At 37.9% G+C, this 26,409-nt stretch overlaps 1 pseudogene; it reads left to right on the forward strand.

Moving 5' to 3' along the window:
- The first annotated feature begins 17,270 nt into the window (after positions 1–17,270).
- Positions 17,271–17,570, forward strand: LOC136397856 (large ribosomal subunit protein eL42-like; annotated as a pseudogene).
- Positions 17,571–26,409: the final 8,839 nt, after the last annotated feature.

Genomic DNA, 26,409 nt, shown 5'->3' on the forward strand with positions numbered 1-26,409 from the left:
CTAGCATTCTGGGAATAAATCTTGCTTGATCGTGGTATATAATCTTTTTAATGTTCTGAGGAATTTGTTAGCTAATATTTTGCTGAGGATGTTTGCATCTATGTACTTCAGGGGTATCAGCCTATAATTTTATTTTTGTGTAGTGTCTTTGTTGGTATCACAGTAATACTGGACTTGTAAATGAGTTTGAAAGACTTCTTTCCTCTTCAATATTTTGGAACAATTTGAAAGAGATAGATATTAATACTTCTATAAATTTTGGTTAAATTTACTTGTGAAGCCATCTGGTCCAGGGCTATTGTTTATTTGAAGTTTTTGATGACTGATTCAATGTTGTTAGTAGTTACCAGTCTGTTCAAATTTTCTGTTTCTTTTTAATTCAGGCTTCAAAGATTGTATGTTTCTAGGAATTTATCTCTTTCTTTTAGGTTGTTCAATTTGTTGGCATATGATTTATCATAGTTTTTCTTTATAATCCTTTGTGTTTCTGTGATGTCCTTTGTCACTTTTCCTCTTTCTTTCCTGATTTCATTTATGTGTGTCCTCTCTCTTTTTTTTCTTAATGAGTCTGCCTGAAGGTTTATGAATTTTGTTGATCTTTTCAAAGAAGCAGCTCTTGGTTTTATTGATATTTTCATTCAGATTATTTATTTATTTCTCCTCTGACCATTATTATTTTCTTTTTTTTTTTTTTTTTTTTTTTTTTTTTTTTTCATTTTTCTGAAGCTGGAAACAGGGAGAGACAGTCAGACAGACTCCCGCATGCGCCCGACCGGGATCCACCCGGCACACCCACCAGGGGCGACGCTCTGCCCACCAGGGGGCGATGCTCTGCCCATCCTGGGCGTCGCCATGTTGCGACCAGAGCCACTCTAGCGCCTGGGGCAGAGGCCACAGAGCCATCCCCAGCTCCCGGGCCATCTTTGCTCCAATGGAGCCTTGGCTGCGGGAGGGGAAGAGAGAGACAGAGAGGAAAGCGCGGCGGAGGGGTGGAGAAGCAAATGGGCGCTTCTCCTGTGTGCCCTGGCCGGGAATCGAACCCGGGTCCTCCGCACGCTAGGCCGACGCTCTACCGCTGAGCCAACCGGCCAGGGCTATTTTCTTCTACTCATTTGGGGCTTTCCAATTTAATGTATTTTAATTCAATACCTTTTAAATGCCTTTATTGTCTAAGATATAGTTCAGTTATAAAAAAAGATATTATAAGTCCAGAATCAAGAGAATGGCTCCCACATCAATCTATTTTGATTAGTGATCTATGTTCAATCTCTCATCTCCCCAATTTTTCACAACACCATATACTTACTGCCTTTATTTTCTTCAATTTTTCTCTTGCTACCCTGCTTCTGCTCCAGCATGCAAGTTCTTTCCAACAGTAAAGTCAGAGATTTTTTTCAGTCTGTGATGAGTTATGATACAGAAAGGAAACTCCCATGCAGCTACATTAACCTTCAAGGTCCTTTTTTGTTTACCAATAAGGATGAAAGTGCATGAATTTGACATTTAACAAAAATTACTCGTAAATCTAATACAAGTAAAGACTCCTAAAAACACTCTTATTTTTTGGTTTGTCTCATAATGTCCCCAAAACATTTTTTACTTTCAATCTTTTTTTGCAACCAATGTTTTTTTAAGACTATGTGGCACACACTATAAGAAATGCCTGTCTCAGTTGTGGGGTTTTTTTCTCAAGTTATGAGTGTAAAGATGAAAACCTTCTACTGGGAAAAAAAAACAGGGCCAAAAACTTGTCTCCTGGATAAAGATAGCAATTTTTTTTTTTTGTTCTGGGTACAAGTCCAACAATTAAAAGGCAAGAGAAGTAAAACAGGATGTGACAAAGCTATTCCCACCTCTTTAGTATTCTTATTTAATAAACTTAGAATATGTGCTAGAATTGAATAAAGCATATATGGACCCCTTCTTTTATGAAGTGTACATTTTAATAGAAAGCATCAAAGGGAAGGGACACAAAATTCCAAATAAAAGGATACCAAGATGCATTGTTAATACTGTGAAAATTGCCCCTTTGTATGAATATTGTCGATATCTTTAAAATACTATGATTTTGAACTTACCTAATTTTTTTGTATTTGAGTGTATAACTTTGTGAGAGCCTTTAATTATACTCAGTAAAATATCCTGCTTACTCTAATTATTTATTATGATATACATGTCAAAATACTCAGTGAGTCTGATTGAATGGTAACTATCTCTAACCTACCCTAATTTTCCATTACTATACTATGTAACACTCAGGATAATAGAGAATACTGAGGCATGAAAAAGAAATTCTGAAAAAATATAAGTGAAAGGCACTTAACCAACTCTGAACTGAATACATTTTCTGTGCTCCATTCATTTCTCTAAAGAAAACTTAAATAGTTGAATTAGGCAGCAGTCAAGTTTCTAGGGTATGATGCTATTTATATTTATGAAATTAATATCAACTATTTTACCATAATTTCCAAAAGCATAGAGGGAGTCAATGAGTAAAAACTTAATCCAAATTCACCCAATGCCATGCTAAAAGTTAGGAAGCAAAAGTAATATGATTTGAAAAAGTCAAGACCAAGATATGGATTGGAGATGGTAGAAGATTCATATACAGGGCCAAGAATTCTATTCAGAAGTGCAAGGATGACTAAGAAGAAGGTTCAGAGCGTTCAGAACATAAGACAAGAATTTGGTAGAGTCAAAAACCTAGAGTGTAGGCTCAGGTATCTACTGCAGGTTCAGAAGGAACAGAGAAATCATAAGTATCCAAGAGAACTGGGCAGAAGCTAGTCTAGGTTGCAGCATGGTTATCCTATAAGGGCAGTTCTGAAAACCATTAGCTCCTATTTTTGGTAAGACAGACCAACTGTCTTAGTCCATTCAGACTACTATAACAAAAGTACCATAGACTGAGTGGCTTAAACAACAAACATTTCTCACAGTTCTGAAGGCTGGATGGTTCAACACCAAGATGTTGGCTGATTCAGTGTCTGATGAAGGTCCACTTCCTGATTCATCAACATTTATCTTCTCCCTGGTCTGGTTCCTCACCTGACGGAAGGGGCAAGCTAGCTCTTTGGTATCTCTTTATGAGGGCACTATTCCCATTCATGAGAGCTCCACACTCATGACCTATTAACCTCTCAAAGGCCTCACCTCCACCTTCAATTACCATCACATTGGGGATTAGGTTTCAACATATAAATTTGGGGGAACACAAATATTCCATCTATGATAGATTAGTAATGAAATATTCTGAATTCTGGTGACAAATTACATTTTAGTCTAGGTGTCATATAAGGGTTATGAAATGGGGAGAATAACATGGCCAATCTATAGTATTCCCAACTTGCCTCCTGCTTCAACTCTCTAGATCTTATTTTATGAGCGCTTAGCCCATTGTTATTTTCCTGATATCAGCTTGTCACAATATTCCCTGAAGTATCACCTGCTAGGGTCTCTATGACAATTGTTTTTAGCTACTCGTAGTCTCTCTCAGCCATTTTTGCATGGTCACATTGATATACGCATCTGTACTCAACAAAACTCAGTGCCCCAGGAGACAAGTAGAAGATCACAAGCCTCTCTCATACTTAGAAATTCCCAAAAGATATCTTTAACTAACCTTCCTATGACCTTGGCCAAGAGTTCTGCTAGTCTGATGCTTTCACAATATTCTACATGAAAATACAGAACGTTTTTTTATAAATATCCCCTAAATATCAAGGGGAAATCTGTCACGATATCCCTTGACAGATTCATAATAGTGAGAGAATGAGTTCTCTGTATTGCTTCCAACTTTTTTTTCACCTCCCAGACCTCTGGGCTCTGGTAGAGGTGTGTGTGTGTGTGTGTGTGTGTGTGTGTGTGTGTGTGTGTGTGTGCGCGCGTGTATAAAGGTGGAAATAATAAAAATGCCTTAAAAACATGTTATGCCTGTTAGTATTCTCTTGGCACTTTTTGTTGCTTAACAGCTGGATGGTATCTTTGGTGGCCCAGATGTCAAGAATCTGTCATCTTCGATCACTGGCCTGTCAAGCTTACAATTGCCTCTGGAGTTAATTGAAGCTCTCGGCCTCTACAAATGAATGGGTGGGATTAGAGAGGAGAGGAACAAAATATGCCAGTACTGTTCCAAGTGAATGAACAAGAATTTATGTAACCAGTATGCTAAACTAGCCAGACTGGTGGGATGTAATCACAAGACAACTTAATTTTGCTTTCTCGCTCTTCTTTAACTTAACTCAATGGGAGTAGTTTTGCCCCAATAACAAAAATTCTGACCTTGGCCCAGGCTGGTTGACTCAGTGGTAGAGCATTGGCCTGGCATGTGAATGTTCCAGGCTTGGTTCCTGGTCAGGGCACACAGGAGAAACAACCATCTGCTTCTTCAACCCCCTTTCTCTCTCTCTCTCTTACTCTCTTTCTCTCTCTTCTGCTATCACATCCATGGCTCAATTGATTCTAACAAGTTGGCCTTGGGTGCTGAGGATGATTCTGTTGCCTCTGCTTAAGGTGCTAAAAATTGGCTCCATTGGTGAGCAATGGAGCAATGGCCCCAGATGGGCAGAGCATCACCTTCTAGTGGTCTTGCCAGGTGGATCCTGGTCAGGCCGCATATGGGAGTCTGTCTCTCTGCTTCCCCTCCTCTCACTAAAAATAGAAAAAAAGGGGGAAAAACAGAAAATTCTGACTTTTCCATATCTTTTGTTACTTTTAAGAAATGTAAAACTCTGAGATTTTTTTCAAGACACAAAACATAATCTCAAATTTCTACTTAAAATGCCCAAACCCATGTATAAGTAAAGCTTCCAAATTCACAGAAAGTTGCAGTTATTCCCCAGTCAAGTGAAAATAATGAGAGACATATTGGTTTCTGCTGTATTTCCAGATTCTTCCTCTTCTACTTTACAACCCTTTTGGGGTTAGAGTAGTGGTTCTCAACCTTTCTAATGCCGTGACCCCGCAATACAGTTCCTCATGTTGCGGTGACCCCAAACCAAAAAATAATTTTTGTGGCTACTTCATAACTGTAATTTTGCTACAGTTATGATTCGGAATATAAATACCTGATATGCATTATGTATTTTCTGATGGCTTTAGGCGACCCCACTGGGGTCACGACCCACAGGTTGAGAACCGCTGGGTTAGAGAATGGTGGTGGTCAGTCAGAAAAGACCAGCTAGATGCTTATCAAACCCATTTCTTTTTTCTGAGCATTCCACTTCTCTTCTTGTAGGTTGAGTCAAATGACTAGTTTCCCAGATGAAATGTAAGTGGAAATGATGGGTCACCAGCAGTCTGAAGTAGTTAAGAGAAAGTGTGTAAAGGAGGCTGATTTTCTCAATCACCAGATGGAAGACTGCCTACCTAACACCCAACTAAAGTAGGATGGTAATGAGAAATAAGCCATTATTGTATTAAACTACCTAGATAGGGCCATTTGTTATGGCAGCTAAGATAATGAATACGGGGAGGGAGGAAGGATTTTTTTTTAAATGGAAGAATTCTTTAAACTTGGTGGTCACTAGTATGATGGTTCATAGAACCTACTCCTCCCCTTAGACATTGTTAGTATCTCCCACTAGCAGCTGTTTTGACTCAGATGATGCATTCTCTTCTTACTGATAACTTATTTGTTCTGCATCTTTTGGGTGTCTGGAATTACAGTTAGCTTGTCTCTTCTGACCCTGGTCTTAGATCTAAGATAATACCCATCTGACTTTACCTCACACATGACCCTCATCCGTTTCACTGGAAACAGTCATATATCCTTCGCTCCTGAGAGCACACAGGTCATCAGGCACCATCATCTCACCTTCATTTCGTTCATCCCCACATTTAGAGCATCTTTCCAGGTTGCTTTTTTCTTTTAGATTTTCCAGGTAAGAGTCAGATAACAGCCTAATGTATCCACTTCAATTAAAGAGAGACATATCAATTATCTGTATGTAAGTGGTGCATACTTGTGCATTTGCTTTATCCTGACGATTTTTTTTGTACTGAAAACTCATGGTGTTTAATTTCTCCTTTATTGTAAGTGTCTGCTCACATTTCACTCATGCTATCTTCCTGAAACTTGTTGAAAAAATATATCTAAAAGTATTAAAGGTGCCTTGTTTTTCGGATTTACTCTGTGTTAAGTGAAGTTCACGGGCCCTTCTTGCTAGACTTGAGCTGAGGGACAGATTCCCATGCCTCAGGCCCCCAGATAAGTGGGAGCTGCAGCACCAGCAGCTCCCTCCAAAATGTCCTCTTCCTTTTACCATAAATGCTTGAGGCTTTTTAACTCAATGTAAAGTGTTCAGAATTGTGGAAATAATTTCCTAGCTAAATCATTTGAGAATTTTTATTTCAATCTGGTACCTCTCTTTGGAATGTTGTATCTATTGTGTTTTACTACCTCAGTTGAAATTTCAGATAAAGACCAATACACTTACCTGGATGTAAAATTCTAGAGTTCCCAGTCATTTTCATGCAGAACATTCTAGACATTGCCAGGTTATATTCTAGCATCTCATGTCATGAATATACAGCCAAGTTCCTGGTGGATTCTTCTTTTTCCTCTCTCTTTCTCTCTCTTTTTTTCAACTGTATATAGCTCTGTCTCTCTTCATCCTGTTTTTAATGTATGCATTTAGAAAATTTTTTCCCATAAGAATTTATAAATTTAATCATGATTTTTCAGCCTAAAGACAGATATTTTCTGATTCTATAATATTCACATGGTGCTGTCTTTCTGGAAATTCTAGTATATTTATACTAAGACTCTCAGATATATTGTCTATATTGTCTTATTCTCTTTCTCTCTCTCTTTTTTATTTTATTATTCCCTTGAGTTCTTAGACAATTCTTCAAGTTAATTTATAAAACTCTTTGTTAGCAACATCCATTTTGTTCATTGTGTGTGTTTCTGGTTAAATTCAGAAATAATGTTTCATAGAAAATACTCTGACATTTCATTTTCATCTTTTTTCTTTTCTTGTCTACATAACCTCTTCTAATTCAACAACCTCTTAAATTTCATTGAAAATATCATTTTCAAAATTTTTAAGCCTGCCCTAGGTTACTACATAATACTGTCCTTCTGAGGGTCATTTGAACAAAATGTTATTGCTTTCCTCCTGTTCAGCTGATGATTCTTTTCAAAGTCTGATGCGAAGTATTTAATTGTCTGATTATATACCTACCTCCAAATGAATGTCCTTTATGCAGTTTTTTAATGAGCCCAAGGCAAGTGGCTATTACCTTTTATTTCAATGAATCTATTATAGTTAATTCCCACAATTGGAAAAATCACACTAATTTTTCACATGAATAAGATTTTTAAAAAACCTAATTATGGATAAAGTGAATATTAAAGAGAACTTTCATTAGTCCCTGAATAAAATTCAATTATAATTCTTTAATTGGAAAAAATCAGATATGTCATACAAAATTATTTTGGGTAAAGTGCTTCTGAATTTTCTAACAAAGTGCATCCTGAAAGCACGTTCCCTCTAATACATTACGGAAAAGACAACAGAAAGATGCTCTGCTTTTACTTCTAGTGCCGCCCTCTCTGCTGCTCTCCTTTTTCTGAATGACGATACTCTCGAGCAGGTTGCTTTTGCTTAGTCCTGAACAGAACAGATTTAGGGGTGAAGAGACCCTGAGTCCCTCACCCTGAGATGATACCGAAAACAAAAAAGTAGTTAAGAAAACTGTATTGGGCACTTAAAATGTTTAAGAGGGTAGATCTCATGGTAAGTATTCTTATCACAGGTCTATATAAACACACACAAACATACAAAGGCATGAGAAAACTTTTGAAAGTGACAGACATGTTTATTACTTCGATTGTGGTGATGGTTTCAAGGGTGTTTGCATACATCCAAACTCATCAAACGCTATAGGTTAAATATTCATTTCTTTGGTATATCAATTATACCTCAGTAAAGCTTCTGTGCTGTTATAGAAAGATGATGATGATGATAATGATAGATGATAGCGATAGATAGATGATAGATAGATAGATAGATAGATAGATAGATAGATAGATAGATAGATAGATAGATAGATGGATAGATAATAGATAGACTTTACAAACTTAAAAAAAGAAAAAGAAAAACCCAGATAGAAGTGTGAGCCCTAAAGTCTCTCTTTGCTACTGACTCTGTCCTCTGAACACACTCCAGGGTAGAATCTGTTTGATTTGATAGTTAGGAAGTTTAGAAGAGGAAGAGAAGCAACCAAAGAGTAAACTGCTATTTACATATGACGAAGATCAAATATATGCCACCTAGCAAAGAGAAATCTTAACCTTACACTAGATAAACCCAGAGTAAACATTATGCTTTCTGTTAGGTGAGCTGACTTATCCTTTTGTTGTGTCAAAGACACAGAGTAAAATTGTTATTTGTCCTCACAACTGAAAAATATTATGTATTATTTAGGACTATGATACATTATCAAAGGACAAATGGGACAGAATCTGCTTTTGAGCTCACTTGGTGGTTATTGGCAGGATTCAGTTTCTCATGGGCTGTTAGCCTGAAGGCCTCATGTCCTCAGTGATCGATCAGAGGTTGCCCTCACTTTCTTGCCAGTTGCCCCTCCCATCAGAACAAGAATGCAGGTAGAGCCCAAAAGAGCATACCAACAAGATAGATATCAGTCTTTGATAACTTTATACTAGAAGTAACATTACATCATTTTTCTATCCATTGGGAGCAAATCACAAGATCCAACCCACAGCCAATGGGAGAGATTTGATGCCTCTAAATTCAACAGGGCGGGAAGGGTGCCACATAGAGCGGACCTAAAATACTGAGTGAAGAGCAATACAGTCTGCCTCTCCAAACATTTTCTTCTTCACTAACCCATCAGGCTCAGCTGGGGGAGGGGTGAAGGTCCACCTTTACATCATGGTTTTGAGTTTTTTATTATTCCATTGCTCTGGATATATGAATTTCTAATCTGAGAGATAAAATTATCCTTTATGGCCAAGAGTATTAAAGGGACCTCTGTCACCTAAATGCAATCAGAAGGGTTCTAGGACTTCCGCAAGTTTTACTCTGAGGATTGACATAAACCAGCTCTACAAAATATAGTGAAAGATACAGTGGAAGGCAAACAAAGTTGCATCATACTTCCTGAATCTACTGGTTCATTCTTCTACAACCATGTATTGATTACTTACATGCTTGGCTTATCTTAGGCACGAGAATACACAAATAAATAAAGCAGATGAAAATTCTTGTCTTCATAGAGCTATGTTCAAATGGGGTTGGGAAAAATGACAGACTCTAAAAGAAATATTATAGATATACACTATTTTAGATGGTGATAAGAACTATAGAAGTAATTAAAAATTGGAACAGGATGGAGAATGCTGAGATTTTCAGAGATGAAGAAAGTCCCCCTGAAAAAGATGAAGCTATTAGCCATGTGATATTTGAAAAGTCATTCAATGTAATGCTTATACATTCTTCAAAGGAGTTATTTTAAGCCCCAACACAAAACTCCAAAATGATAATTCCAGCCAGCAAGAGACATCTGCATTTAGACACATGGATGGTTTGTTTTGATACAGTGTTTGTTACAGTTGTCTTGTGCAGTTACATAAATTACTGATTCTTTTTTACAAACCTTGCCTTGACCTCAGAGCATGGTGTATAAGGGTCAGTGGTCTGACTCCTACCCCTGAATCACATAAGAGGGATCAATGCTAAACGTAAGTTTCTCCCCATATATAGGAGCAATGAAGTAAAAAAAAAAAGAATCCTGTTCCTTTCTGTTTGTTTCAATATGGTTGGTCTTCTTGGAAGTAGATAATTGAGCTGGGCTCCCTGGGAAAGTCAGTTGCCTAGTAGAGAAGATGACCAGGCTTCTTCTTGGGGAAGGATACTTCTTCAGGGAGAGTTCAGCTGGAAGCTTCCTGAGCATAGCAGTCCATAGGAAACTTCCAGGAGTTTGGCAGGCAATGGTAAGTCTGTGACACCTTGCTTTCCCTCCTAATCCCTCTTATCTCACTCTTGCTTGAAAATCATTTCAGCATGCGGAAGACCTGGGTTTGATTCTCAGTCAGGGCACACAGGAGAAACAACCATCTTCTTCTCCATATGTCCCCCTCCCCTTTTCTCTCTCTCTCTCTCTCTCTCACTCCACATATCCCACACCCCTGCAGCCATGGCTCATTGGCCCTAGGCACTGAGGATGGCTCCATGGCCTTGCCTCAGGCGCTAAAATAGCTCAGTTGCAGAGCAACAAAGCAACGGCCCCAGATGGGCAAACCATTGCTCCATAGGGGGTTTGCTGGGTGGATCCCCATTGAGGCACATGTGGGAAGTCTGTCTCTCTGCCTTCCTGACTCTCACTTAATAATAATAATAATAAAAAGTTTAAAAATTAAAACAATATAGCCCTGGCTGGTTGGCTCAGCAGTAGAGCGTCGGCCTGGCGTGCGGGGGACCCGGGTTCGATTCCCGGCCAGGGCACATAGGAGAAGTGCCCATTTGCTTCTCCACCCCCCATCCCCTCCTTCCTCTCTGTCTCTCTCTTCCCCTCCCGCAGCCAAGGCTCCATTGGAGCAAAGATGGCCCGGGCGCTGGGGATGGCTCCTTGGCCTCTGCCCCAGGCGCTAGAGTGGCTCTGGTCGTGGCAGAGCATCGCCCCCTGGTGGGCAGAGCTTCGCCCCTGGTGGGTGTGCCGGGTGGATTCTGGTCTGGCGCATGCGGGAGTCTGTCTGGCTGTCTCTCCCCGTTTCCAGCTTCAGAAAAATACAAAAAAAAAATTAAAACAATATAAAACCATTTTAGATTTCCCTTAGTTAAGTGATACCCTCTATAGTTTCTCCTAAGAAGAATAGAAATTTCCTCTCTGTATTACCTGCATTGCCTTGACAGGAATTTGAGAAGGGGGAAGAGACTATTCTCTATTATAAGCCATCCTCTTTTTCCAATACATGTTATATTGCTGTATGGGAAGGGCTGGAAATGAAACAAATAGTCTCCATCTCTGTTTATAATATGAAAATTATAGATAGATATTTATAGAAATAGGCCAAATGATTAACAGTTGTTACTCTGTAAAGTAGAATAACATGCTTCCTTTGTATATCAATTTGTATATATATAAGTTTTCCTACTATGGTTAAGCAATATTTTTACACTAAGAAAAAACAAAATTTTTGTTTTAACCTAAATAAATGATAGAATCGCAGTATGCAATTGACCAGGGGACTGTGCATCTAATGGAGAGCAATTTAAACTAAGGGTATACAAAGAAGCCATCCCTTTTGAAGGGTCACTTTACAGTGTTGCCATTCATGCTTGATGAAATGTTTCCACCTAGTAAATTAACATCATATGCATTATGCACAATAAAAATTTATTTTGAGACAAGTATAAGAAACTACACTTTTATAGTGCTGTTAGATTTGCAAACTGCTTTGACATTTCATTTTATTTGATCATCCTAATGACCATATTACAACAAAGTCAGCCTTTTATTTTTTTTAACATTATTTGAATGAGCATTGACACCAGCACAGACTGCCAAGATACTGTTTTCTCTACCTCATAACTTCGACCTTTATGCTTAGGCAGACTACACAGTGGCATTGAAGGAGCCAAGCTTCCCTAGTAGCTCAGGTAGGTTCTCCTCCAGCAGTACAGGTAACATCTTATCATTATTTCAGACCCAAGGTTCTCTTTTCAGATTTGGGAATGTAATTTTTATGGGAGGAATATCACACAGAGTCCCCTCCCTGAATAGGATGTTAACAACTTTCTTCTATCTCTGTATCTTATACAATATCTACAGTTGGCCCAGAACACTATGGGTTTGAACTGTGCTGGTCCACGCTTATGGTGGAGATTTTCTATTTACCTGCAAAGTTCAAATCCACAGTATGCATGTATTTATTCATGTATGCTTAGGGCAGGGGTCTCCAAACTTTTTACACAGGGGGCCAGTTCACTGTCCCTCAGACCGTTGGAGGGCCAGACTATAAAAAAAACTATGAACAAATCCCTATGCACACTGCACATATCTTATTTTAAAGTAAAAAAAAAAAAAGGGGGAACAAATACAATATTTAAAATAAAGAACAAGTAAATTTAAATCAACAAACTGACCAGTATTTCAATGAGAATTATGCTCCTCTCACTGACCACCAATGAAAGAGGTGCCCTTCCGGAAGTGCAGCAGGGGCCGGATAAATGGCCTCAGGGGGCCGCATGCAGCCCGCAGGCCGTAGTTTGGGGACCCCTGGCTTAGGGCCTGCCTGAGTGTATAGTTTTACACAGATTTTAGACTTTCAGTAAGTGCCCCTAATACCTGCATGGTTCAAGTGTCAACTATATTTTCTAGAGCAAAACAACTAAATCTATAGAAACTGAAATTTTTTTGGTAAACAAGTTACAAATTGAGAGTGGAATAACTCTTGGCCATTGTAAGCTAAGGAATTGCCCTGGCCAGTTGGCTCAGTGATAGAGTGTCATCCCATTGTGTGAAGGTCCAGGGTTTGATTCCTGGTCATGGCACATAGGAGAAGCGACCATCTGCTTCTCCACTCCTTCCTCTTCTCTCTCTCTCTCTCTTCCCTTCCCACAGCCATTAGCTCAAATGGTTCAAGCAAGTTGGCCACAGGTGCCGAGGATGGCTCTATGGCCTCATCTGAGATACTAAAGTAGCTCAGCTGCCAAGCAACAACGTAGCAGCTCTAGTTGGGCAGAGCATCACCCATTAGGGGGTTTGCTGGGTGGATCCTGGTCAGGGTGCATGCGGGAGTCTGTCTCTCTGCCTCCCACCTCTCGCTTAATAATAATAAAAAAAGGAAACTAATAAATCAATTTAGAATCATTGCAAGTCAAATATAAGAAAATCATGTTTTAAAATAATTTGAATCGATAGGATAAATATTCAGTGAATATTAACATTAGTTTTGTTAATATAAATTTAAATATACAGTAATATTTTAAAACTGTTCTGTGGCAACAATATTAAAGAAGAATATTTTAGTAAATCATGCTATTTTATATATAAGTAGCATGCTCCACAGAAGTAGCTATGTATTCATAAAATTTCCACTTAATTATCTAGGTTAATAAGAGGTAAAATGTTGGCCCTGACCTGTTGGCTCAGGGGTAGAGCATTGGCCCAGCATGTGAAAGTCACAGATTTGATTCCCAGCCAGGGTACACAAGAGAATCATCCATCTGTTTCCCCACCCTTCCCCCTCTCCTTTCTTTCTGTCTCTTTTCCATTCCCGCAGCTAGCTCCTTTGGAGCAAAGTTAGCCCAGGCACTGAGGATGGCTTCATGGACTCCACCTCAGGCATTAGAATGGCTCTGATTGCAACAGAGCAATGCCCAGATGGGCCGAGCATCACCCTTGATGGACATGCTGGGTGGATCCCCATCGGGAGCATGCGGGAGCCTGTCTGCCTGCCCCCCCCCCCCAACTTCTCACTTCAGAAAAAAAAAGAGGTAAAATATTATGAGTATTATGTGTAAATAAATATACCACTATTTTTCCAGTATTTGAGGATTTAGACAGTTTCTGTATTCATGATCTTATAACAGTAGGCTTGATGATGTTATAAAATCATCAAGAGGCTGATAGCAAGTCTAGAGGAAAGAAAGATTAAGAATATTCTATACATTGCAAAATATCTACATTTAGTTATTTTAATCTTTAGTGGTTAAAGATTCCTAAAATTGACTCCATCAACATTTTCCTTTCTGTATACACACATTGCTTCTTCCATAAGAAGCAGAGACCAATTTCACTAGTCTTGGATCAGGGATGGCCTGAGGGGCTTGCTTATGAATAGAATGTAGTAGGCATTCTGGGACTCCTGAGCTGAGCTCATAATTGCAGCTTCCTCTGGGGTCCCATGGAGCACTCATGGGGAACACTCCATCTGGGAGCACAGTCAGCACAGTTGGGAGATGCCCTAGCCTCCTAGAGAAGCAATGTGCAAGCACTCCAGCCCCAGCCACCATTTCATGACAATAGCATCAACAGACCTGGAGAGAGAACCACCTGGCTGAGCTCAGCCAATCCAGAAAACCACAAGAGAGAATAAATTTATTGCTTTAAGTCATTCTGTTTTGAGTGGTAATTTTTTATGTAACAATAGATAACTGAAAAAGTTTGGTATGGATAGTAAGTATATAATAAGTTTAAAAACTAAAATAAAATTCTCCAAAATGAAGGGAAAATTGCACCTAGGCTCAGATTCTGATACCAAGTATTTAATGATTTAGAGATCAGAAACATACTCTGTGGTCCTATTTCTACATCTTTCAAGTGAAATAGTGAGATATTAAAAGAAATGGCAGTTCAAACATACTGGAGATAGACTTGACTCAGGGTAGTGAACACACAATGAAATGTACAGACAATTTATTGTAGAATTGTGCACCTGAAACCTCTATAATATTATTAACAAATGTCACTCCAATAAATTCAATAAAAAATAAAATGGGCATGTATGGCTCTGTGACAGAATTCTATCTGCCTTATAGTGAAGGTGAATAAATATCTCATAGACTCTGGGCACAAAGTATAGAGTAAATCATCCAACAATTAGTTTAGGAGGACAGAAATTATCACTAGGAGCCAATACAAGTTGTCAATGACCATAACCTGCTAAAACCGACTTATGTGAATATCAAACAAGATTTTTTAGGCTGGTAAGCATTTGTAGATATGGTTCATCTGATAACATTTGAGTCTTTCAAAACCTTGCTGGATTTCACTATAGCTTTTGACTAATTACTTATATTTCTGCTGGGCCCTTCTCTTTCATCAACAATTCCTTAGAAGTATTTTTAATCTTGTAGCATTCTTTCTTAGACTCTAATCCCATATTATTGGTTGCATCACTTTCTTCTCCCTGCCCCCTGGTCCTGGTTCCCTCTGCATGGAATGCCCAGGCCTGCTCTTCTCACCGTGACCTAAGTTTCAGTTGGTGCCTTGATCTACACTCTGCATTCTACTGTTTGCTTGCTTAATAGTTTAGAACTGGAGCCCAGATCACTCACCTGGTGGCCTAGTTCTTGCCGATTTAATCAATAAAATGGCTGAGTCTTGTGTTCAGTATTTTCAACCACTCTGCAGAGACATGTCTTAATAGTCCTAGATCTTGATACTGTTCTGGTTGATTATATATAGTATATATACTTTATACTACTTATTGCTCTCTTATTTTTGTTGTATAACCAGAATTCAGGCTTGTATGCTTGTATGAAAATGCCAAAATTTATCACCTGTGTTATTCTTTACCTTGAAACACCTATTTGCCTTGCTGTGTATAATTCTGTGTCTGAGCTGGGTCTTCAGTTTCCTTTGGGGTATGGAGTTCTTCTGCTCACATGTAGCCACCTATTATTGGGTGCCTCACATTCTGAGACTGTGATGACAAAGTCAATGTGAATCTATAGAAACATGAGGATCCCCAGAAAAGAGCTTCTACTTTACATTGCATCAATGTTTTATATCTAGTAATTCTAGATTTTAGTTGGTGTTTACCTCCCCCTCCTAGTAGTGTTTTTTTTTTCTCTCTCTCTCCCTTTTTTTTTTTTTTTTTTGAGAATGTGACCATTCACCAGACAGCTAAGCAATGAAGACTCTATTGTCATTTGAAAGAGCTGGTACAACAAAATGCAGGAGAAAAAAAGAACAAAAAGAGGCCAATCATTGGTTATTGATGTTTTTGAGATAAAAAGCCTTGAACTTTTGGAGCTTTTTACATTTAGGCCTTAGGCTTTAAAGTTCATTGAAGAAGATATATTTATTCAAAGGCTTTTATTTTTCTATTGGCCTTGAGAACTTTTACAATCTCTTAGAGGAGAAAAGGATGATAGAAGAACCAGTTGTGTATTCCTCTTATAAGAAATCTAATAACAGCAGGAGTTTGGGATACACCTACCAGCAGAGCGCAGGAAAATATGACTTCTGTGTCCCCCAGTGCTCAAATGTTGCCTGAGGATAATAGCAGCAGAAATGTTTGTATGAATTGTCATGCACGCACAATTTTTGTAAAACTACGTAATTAGTGCATCAAGAAATCTTTCTACAAAAGAACAGACATGTGTGAAGAAATCTCCAAAGTGATAGAGGTAGTAGAGAGATACGAAAATATTTAGAGTTCACTAGCTGAGTTTTCAAAAACATTTATTATGTGCCTAATCTGAGTGCAAGACAGAACTTTGTTTCTTATAAGTCCATTATTTAATTATTAATTCTAATTAATATGCATTTTATTTGTAGTTCAATTTGCACATTGCTTTTAAGACTATGACAAAATTATGACAAAAAAGGGAAATTAGCATGAGTGTACTGAAATTATAACCAGGACAGTTAGGCATGAAAAATAAATACATGCGCTCTGGCCAGATAGCTCAGTTGGTTAGAACATCGACCCAGAGTGCAAAGGTTGCTGGTTTGATCCCTGGTCAAGGCAAATACAGGAACAGATGTTCCTGTTTCTCTCACCTGCTCTCACCCTTCTTTTCACTAAAAAAAAAAAAAAAAAAAATCAATAACAAATAAAAAAAATACATGCATCTAGACTGGAGAGGAAGAAGCAATTTTTCTCAATTTGTCAGTGACATGAACTGGCATATAGGAAATTCTAAGAAATTCACACCAAAAAATATCTTTGAAATAATAAATGAGTTTAATATTGCTGTAGAATAGAAAATCAATATTTAGAAAATTAATTGTATTTCTATACAATAACAATAAAAATCTGAAAATTAAATTAAAAAGTAATTTATAATATAGTTAGAAAACTTAGGAACCTAACAACATAAGTACAATATTTGCATTCTGAAAACTATAAAATATTTTTTAAAGAAATATGAATATATCCCATATTCATCAGAAAACTTAATACTAAAATGGTAATACTTCCCAAATTGATCTGCAGATTCAATGCAATTTCTTTCAAAACTCCGGTTGCCTTTTTTCTTGCAGAAATTGACAAGCTAATCCTAAAATTGCTAGAGAAATGCAAGGAATCCAGAGTAGCTATAATAATCTCTAAAAAAACAAAGATGGAGGACTCATACTTCTCATTTTCAAAACTTACTACAAAGCTACAGTATTCAAGACAAGTGGTACAGGCAGAAGGAAAGACACGTAAATCAACAGAACTGAGATTCCAAAAATAAAAGCTTAGTTTAAGGGCCAACTGATATTCTACACAGGTGCCAAGACTATTTAGTGAGAAAAAGAATAGACTTTTTTGATACTTTAATATGGGGACCCTTGCACACATGGTGAATGTTCCTAACATCTGCCAGAGGTTTTGTAAGAAGTGTGGTAAGTAATACAGTACAAGAAGGGCAAGGATTCTCTGTATGCAAAGCAGCACTATGACAGGAAGCAGAGTGGCTATGGTGGGAAGACTAAGCTGATTTTCCTCAGAAAGGCTAAAACTGCAAAGAAGATTGTGCTGAAGCTTGAATGTGTTGATCCCAATTGTAGATCTAAGGGAATGTTGGCTATTAAGAGATCGCAAGCATTTTGAGCTGGGAAGATATAAGTAGAGAAAGTGTTACATGATCCAGTTCTAAGCTACATAATTTGTTTTATTATAAAACAATAAAATATTCAGGATAAACAATAAAGAACAAAAGAATGACTTTTAAACAAATGTTGCAGGGATGACCACATATCTACAAAAGAAAGAATACATACTGCTTGTATTTTGTGTAAAAAATGCACTCAAGCCTGACCAGGTGATGGTGCAGTGGATAGCGCGTCGGACTAGGACACGGAGGATGCAGGTTTGAAATCCCCAGGTCATCAGTTTGAGCACAGGCTCATCTGGTTTGAGCAAGACTCCCCAGCTTGAGGCCAAGATTGCTGGCTTGAACAAGGGGTCACTTGGTCTGCTGTAGTCTCCTGGTCAAGGCACATCTGTGAAGGCAATCAATGAACAACTAAAGTGCCACAACAAAGAGTTGATGCTTCTCATCTCTCTCCCTTCCTGTCTGTCAGTCCCTCTCTCTGACTCTCTCTCTCTGTCTCTGTCCAAAAAAAAAAAAAAAAAAATGTACTCAAATTTATGTGACGTTTTTAAGAAAAAGTACTAAACTTATATTTTCTGAAGTTTAATAGCAAGAAAAAAATATACAAGTGAAACTAAAATTTTCTGAACTTCAGAAAATAATCTCTCTACTATAAGAAATATTAGTTCTTTAAAAATTCCCCTAAGGTATATGTAGAAAACTGATGGTTGTAGGAACCAATCCAGCCTTCAAATACGTTGAGTTTCAGTTGTTTTTGTTGTTGTTGATTTTTAGTCTGCCTAGTATAGGCATACACAGTGTTTTAGATTTGAATTAGTTGTCAAAATTTTAAAAAAAGAAAGTTTCTCATAAAAATCTGCAGTTTCATAAATCAGAAGGTCTGGCGATTTCAACCCACTGTCCTGCATGGAAGGAGCTTGCAGGAGCCGAGGAGCAGCAGTTTCTTTAAATGGGACATGTGTTCTCCTTCAGCACAGCCCTCAATGTCTCTTTTTTCCCCCCAGCACCATAGAGGGATGTTAGTTGCTAGTTGCCATTTATCATCTTAAGCATTTCTGGTTTTATTGATTCAATTAGCCCTTGTGTCCCCAGCTCTTTTAGTTGCCATGTTGATACTGACCCAACTGTTCTTAGCATTTGTTTTGCTACTGTTGTCTTCTGTATCACTGTTGTCAAGAATCACCAAATGGTTGGTTATTAAATCTCTGTTGCTCCAGTTCTCTGCTCTGTACAGAATGATGTTATGTCAGAGGATGTCAACCAAACTTGGTATGACTTTATAGTGCCCAATGTCTTGTGACCTAACTCCCTTTAATGTCCTGAAGCTAACCTAGGCACACCCATGGCCACTGAATCTTCTCTTTCTGAGGTGAGCTAAGCTATATCCCTCTAGGTCCTGGGCCATTTGGTACCGGTCCGCAAAGAATAAATAACTTACATTATTTCCATTTTATTTATATTTAAGTCTGAACGATGTTTTATTTTTAAAAAATGATGTTACATCCATCTAAGACTCACTCTTGACTCGTAAGTTTGACAATTATATTTGAAAATACCACAGTTTTTATGCCGGTCGCATAATTTTATTTTGTGCATTTATCTGTCCCACCCTAAAGGCTGGTCCGTGAAAATATTTTCTGACATTAAACTGGTCCGTGACCCAAAAAAGGTTGGGGACCACTGCTCTAGGAGACCTCACATGACATAAGGGTACTAAGGTATTCTAAATGCTAAGCTATCTGCCCCAAATTCATCTACCTTATCTTCAGCAAAGTAATACTTTTCTCTCAGTAGCATCTCAAACAACAACTCTTCTAGAAATGTTATTCATAATCTTCATTCGCATGCCATCCAATTCTTAATCTTGTGTATCATTATCAGGGTAATTTAGATACAAATAACAGAAAATCCACTCCAAACTCGATTAAAAACTAAGCAATTATATTGGCTTATATAAAACTGCAGGGTAGGCGGATGGATTCGGTGACCCAGTTTTGTTTCTGTTGTTGTTTTTTCGTTCCTTAAACTATCATTCTCTTTTTACTTTGCCTTTGTCCTAAGGATTTACTCCTTATGGTGGAATAGCTGTGGAAGTTCCTGGTTTTACCTCCACCTACCATGATATCTATTTTTAAAAAATGAGCACTTAAAAGTTTGAAAATATTTTCCCCAAAATACCCAACAAATTTTCACTGTTCTCATAGCCTAAGGTTGAGATGCATAGTTATTTCTTAAAAAAAAAAAAAGGTTGAGGCTAGAGGAATGTCATATCCTTGTTATTTCATCTAAGTCCTTAAGTCAATTGGTGTGGGAAGGGAGTAGAAATTATTCTTCTTTTGATAATAACCACCTGGAGTTTGAAATAGACAGTTTCCTCTAACCACATGGATTTTATAGAAAGAATAGAAATCTAAATAAAAGTATTCATGATGTAAGGAGAGAAGGGGAGACTAATACATAGTAAGCACTCAGCAATAGTCACTACAATCGAATATTTTAGCCACCACATATTTACCCATACCTTTCTTCCTTTATATACTTTGTGAGAGTGACATGCCCTGAGGAAACAACCCAAGATTTATCCAGGTCCAGATGTAGCTCTTGCTGGTTTGCTGACAGTATTCACCCCAGCACATTATGATGGTCAGGTAACTGGATGCCCTTAGTTAAACAAATAAACAACAAATAAAAGAAAATAAACCTCTATAGAGAAAGGGGATGAGTAAGGTAAGAAACACTGGTGTCACAGGGTGACAGTAGTCATCGTGTCCACTTGGACACAAATATCAAGAACCTATGACCTGCAAGAAAAGATCTTTGATCACCAGAATTGACAGTACCCATTTTCACTTTTAGGATGGGTCTTATTTGTTCTTTTTTTTTTCTTAGCCATATTTAAGATGGACATTGGAGGGTATGTCTTTTCTAGTGGTGGTGTGGCATTTGCAAACCAGTCCCAGCTGGTACAAATTTGAGGGCTGGTATTAGTCTGGGTTTGAGTAATCCGACAGTTTAAAGCCAGGCTTGGACTTTTGTTTTGGTAGTACAGATTCTTTTAAAAGTTAGTAGTTTTTGAAAAGTTAGTAGTTTCCCAAATTTGCAAGCCTGGTAACTACACACGGTAGTTTATCTGGTCAACGCCTGATTCTGATAATTTTGTTCTCTTAACAACAAGCATCTGTGCATTGCCCATTCCCTTGGAAATTAAATGGCATCTTCATCTTGATCTCTGTCACAGAACAATAAAAAATAAACTTTAGGTGAAACAGCACCAAAACTTTCATAATTTCCCCAGATTAAACCCCATCTGCACCCTCTCATGACAGAATTAATCATTTCTTTGCAAAAATGCTTAGCGGGCCGCATGCGGCCCCATGAGGCCATTTATCTGGCCCCTGCCGCACTTCCGGAAGGGGCACCTCTTTCATTGGTGGTCAGTGAGAGGAGCATAGTTCCCATTGAAATACTGGTCAGTTTGTTGATTTAAATTTACTTGTTCTTTATTTTAAATATTGTATTTGTTCCTGTTGTTTTTTTGTTTGTTTGTTTGTTTTTTTTACTTTAAAATAAGATATGTGCAGTGTGCATAGGGATTTGTTCATAGTTTTTTTTATAGTCCGGCTCTCCAATGGTCTGAGGGACAGTGAACTGGCCCCCTGTGTAAAAAGTTTGGGGACCCCTGGCCTTACCTGTGGTGGTGCAGTAGATAACGTGTCGACCTGGAATGCTGAGGTTGCTGGTCTGAAACCCTGGCCATGCCTGGTCAGGGCACATATGGGAGTTGATGCTTCCTGCTCCTCTGCCCCCTTCTCTCTCTCTCTCTCTCTCTCTCTCTCTCTCTCCACCCCCCCCTCTAAAAAATGAATAAATAAAATCTTTTTAAAAAAGGTTTAGCAGAATTTGCTTGGGAGAGAACTGAGAACTTAGGCTTATTTTGTTCCAATCTTGTCACCTAATTGGTCTCCCATTATCCTGCTCTGTGAGCAAAAACACCCTTAGCTTGGGAATAGAGACTTGGCATTCTCAACCTTATAAACTCCTTATTGGTGGGATTTGAAATAATTTACATTTAAATTCTTGGAGAGAAAAGAATAATATTTTCTTCCATTCTTTTTCTTCCTTATTTTCATAAAGTTCAATTTAAAGTAAGCCATTATCTACCTTGTGACTTTTCTAATGGTTGGCAGTCTCATCAAACATACTTTGAACTCCCTATCTTTTCTTCTTAATCACCCTATATTTCACCCTCTGTAAATACAGGGTCTTTGCTTATTGTAGGAGAGGAGTCATTTTAATCAACTCTTCTATAACATAACAAAAATCAACACCTTTCTAGTCCAGGAGGAAGGGATTTCTTTCACGGACATCCTTCTGCTTTGACTCAGGAACACACACTCAGTATCAAGTTTTGTATCAGCAAGAATTACTATAGTTGCAAGTAACAGAAAGTTCAGGTCAAACTACCTTAAATAATAATAAAAAATCAGATCACATAACTCAAAGTCCAAAATTAGGATGAGCTGATAAAATCACCATGTCTTGCCTAGACTGATACAGTATCGTGCCACCTGTGTTTATGCTTTTGAGCGAGTTCCCTAAGTCAGTTTTCCTTATAGTAGTTACAGTGATCTGTTTACAATTAAAGTAAAATACTTTAATGACTTCTCACCAAACTAAGAATAACATCCTTAATCTTTTATTTAGCCTCAGAATCTCTATGTAGTGTGGACCTCTAGATCCGTCCAGCTTTATTCCCTGTTGTTTTTCTCTAACTTACACCACTCCTGCTGTACTATTCCATTTTGATGCTCTTTTAATGTTATAAGCTCATTCCTAACTCAGAACTCTGACATTTGCCACTTCTTATGCCTAGAATTCTTCTACGTAGAGCCTTGTAAGCATCATCTATTGTATTTATTAGGGTTCTTTAGAGGAACATAACCAATAAGATAAACAGAGAGAGAGAAAGAGAGAGATGATAGATAGATAGATAGATAGATAGATAGATAGATAGATAGATATATCATAGATATAGATATAGATATAGATATATACGGAATATAAACAATATTTCTTAGGTAGTCCGTGCTTAACAAACTTGAGTCAGATTTTTATTCACCTGATGGAATTAAATACAAAGTTTTCTTACCAAGACAAGTTGATTTATACATAGAAATAGTTGCTAGACTGTGCTAAATCATAATGGCTGCACTATGTATTTGCCTATTGTCTCTTACCTCTACCTCTTCTGCTCTGAAATCTGGGGATAAGAAATGACATTCCTTAGCCTCCTTCCTAGCTGACCTCTACTTAGTTTTTTCAAAAAAGACACAAGCAGAGAGTCAGAGAGTTGGAAGAACAGAGAGAACAGAGAAGCTATTGTTCTTTTCTCTTATTCTCCTTCTGACAGTACTTTCCAACTATTGTATCCTTTCCATCCAGTTTCAGCTTCAATGGGCCCTCTTCTATGTTTTTTCCTGCAGGCTCCTTTCCTGTGGATTCAGTGCTGTCTAGACATTACCCGGACATGAAAGCAGTGAGTGTTCTTCTGAACTCTGATGACACCATCCTGTTTCCTTTGTTCTCCAAGGACTAGACGAAGTAACCGTTTACTAATCTTTAGCATGCCTCATTCCCTCCCCTTTTAAAAATTTCTCTCAGACTTTCTAATAAATGTGTAATAATATTCCTGAATTAGATCCCTAAATTAAAGTCTACTGTTTGAAATCATTTTGGGGGAGTCCCCCCAAAAAGGACTTAAAAGGTGAAATTCTTGGATGGGGTAACTTATGAAACTTGAACACAATGATGACTTCACTACCGCTGGAAAATAGGTTACTTCTAATGGAAAAACCAAGTAGTTAGGTTGCATTCAACTGCTATGGTAGTAATCATGACTACAAAGGATGTAAGCAAGGTTTTTTGCTTATAGAAAGAAATTGACAAATCCAGGATTATAATCTCTCAGTTCAAGACAGGTCAGAGACTCACAGTTTTATTGTGTGCCTAAAATGATCTCTTAATTATTATAGCTGCAGGGAAGATCCCAATCCCATCTGACATCTAAAAGTGAAAATTAAAGCATTACAATGTAAGTTGAATTCATTTCCTCACCAAGTATAGAATGAGACATTTAGAATACATTATCCTGTGTGAAATTTAGAGCATTACTTGGGAAAGAATGAAACTCTGGGGCTTGACATAGCAACATCTGGTAGACATGAATTAAGCTGATGACCAGAAGCGGATTTAATGGCAGGTGCACCAGGCGCACACCCTGGGCCCCGACTTCTGAAGGGCCCCGCAAAACCCAACTTTATACTTTTTTCTAATGACACCAAGTTTGGTCTCATATGTGCAATTTTAACATTAATAGTAAACAATATTTTTTATTTATTTAAAAATATGGTTAATATGTATTTTTATTTTTTCATTTCTTTCTTTTTTTAATATCCTCAATATTTTCTTCTGTGCCCGGGGCCTCAGTCAACCTTAATCCGCCTTTGCTGATGACCACAAATCCTTGAATTTCCATTGCTAGCAGAAGTAATCTTCCAAAACAAAGGCTACTGGGTTTTTTGTTTGTTTGGTTTTTTTGATGATACTGTTGTAACCACCCATAAAGAGGTTGCTTTGCAAGTGGATTCTATTCCTAAGACTGCTCTCCAAAATGCTATATTGTTTTCAGACCTACAAATTGAGTCAGATTTTGGCATAATTCAGGGGACAAGTGCAAAGTCTTATCTATGGGAACATGACTTATACATAAAAATAATTATACGATTATTATTTTTCACTTATGTGAACTTACACTTGGGGAATTTGTGTTGGAATAGATTGTAAGTATTTTACAATGAAGGATGATTTACAGAGATTCTGTATTTAATATACTTTCTAAAGCAGAAAGATGTGGCTCTACTGTGGCTTGTACTGTATTCAATGTACAGTGTACAATGTACAATGTTTTGAGTGTACGACTTCCTTGGCCTAATGAAAAAATATTTCAAGGCTTAGTGAAGTAGAAACAACAGAGTGTACTTATTATTTGTAACTTAGTCTCCCCCAATACGTTTCCCAGATATGCCCTAAGAATACTCTCTTTATTCAGGGAAACACATTAGTGGAGGAAGTTCCCAAACGCTCTGTGGTTCAGGGGTTAGATACACGTATAGATGACACAAGACTGATTTTGAGCTGCTAATGGTGGGTAAATTATACTTTTCTTTCTCTTTTTTAAGCTATTTTTAGAATTATTCATAATAAAATTTTTGTCATGCCTATCTTTGGTGGCTGGGATGACGCTGCAAGAAGCCAACTTTGAAATAGGCTGTCTGATTTCAGTGGAAATGATGGGATTTTTAAATGGCAGAAGTTCATGGCAGTGTGTGGCTCTAAGAGAAAAGACATACACAATGGCCTGGCCTGTGGATGTCACAGAGAAAGCAGTTTCGTCACCTCTCCAGTACTTGACCCGTTGGCTCATGTTCAAAGTAGCACAGAGATTCTGGGGTCCAACAATATGGACCCTTTCTTATCAAAGCTATTTGACTGCTATCTTTGCGATGACCCAGGAGCCAACAGCAGAAGTCAAACTTCAACCCTGATGGCACCGTTCCACAGGCAAATCAACCAGCCAACCACCTGGTATCAGATGGATTGCTTTGGTCTTCTTCCAGCTTGAAACAGTAAATGATTTTGTGCTTACTGGAACTGAAACTTCTCTGGATATGGCTTTGCTTTTCCTGCTTTCAGTGCCCCTTTCAGCACCAACATCAGAAGACTTTTAGACTGCCTTATTCACCATCAAGATATTCCAGACAATATTGCTTCTGATGAAACAACTTATTACGAAGTAGAAGAAGGGCAGTGATGGGGTTATACAAGTCACTGATCTCACTATTTACTTCTTGAATCAGAAGCAGTTGCCTTGATGGAAACAGAATGTCTTCCCGAAATATTAAATACAATATAAACTGAGTTTTGAAGTGTTACAGCTTCTAGTAGAAAGCATCTATAATATTGTTTTACCAAAAATTTATTCGTTAGGGAGAGAAATGAACCACTCACTAACTTTATTTTTTTCTGTGCACATAACTTTGGGCTCTGCCAGTTGAGAAATCTTATTTCCATAATGAATACTGTTTTAACCAGGATACATAATTCTTTCACTGAAATGGAAGGCAAGTCTACCACCTGGTCATTGTGGGCTTTTCATTCCATTGAAACAACAAATAAGGAGTTGCTGTGATTTCTGAAGTGAGTCATCCTGATGATCAAAGAGAAGTTGGATTACTGCTCTATAGAGGAGACTGGCAGCATTATATCTGGAACCAATGAAGTTTCCTGGAGTGTCTTCTAGTACTATTTTTTTTAAAATTAATGGTAGTCTAGACAAGCCAAAGAGACCTCCAAGGACTCCATCCCTCAGGAGTGAAGATTTGGCTCATCATCACCAGGTAAAGGGCCATATTAGCTGAAAGCCTGGATGAGGGCAAAGTAAATATAGAATGAATAGTAAATAATAGCAATTATTTATGTGGGAGGAGAGAGAGAGAGGAGACAGAGAAAAGAGAGAAAATTTTAGAATATAGCATATATGTATGTACATTTAAGTGTTAACTAATTTTCTCTTCTCTTTAAAATAAGGACTAGTGGTAGACTTGATTTATAATTTAATTTTTTTGACAGGAAGGGAGATAGTGAGGCAGACTCCCACATGAGCCCCAACTGGGATCCACCTGGCAACCCCATATGGGGTGGATGTTCATGTACTGAGCTATTTTTAGTACCTGAGGCTGATGCACTCCAACAGAGCTATCCTCAACACCCAAGGCCATGCTCGAACCAATCAAGCCAGTGGCTGCAGGAGGTAAAGAGAGAG

The sequence above is a fragment of the Saccopteryx leptura genome, chromosome 3 (genome assembly GCF_036850995.1).
Source record: "Saccopteryx leptura isolate mSacLep1 chromosome 3, mSacLep1_pri_phased_curated, whole genome shotgun sequence".
NCBI lineage: Eukaryota > Metazoa > Chordata > Mammalia > Chiroptera > Emballonuridae > Saccopteryx > Saccopteryx leptura.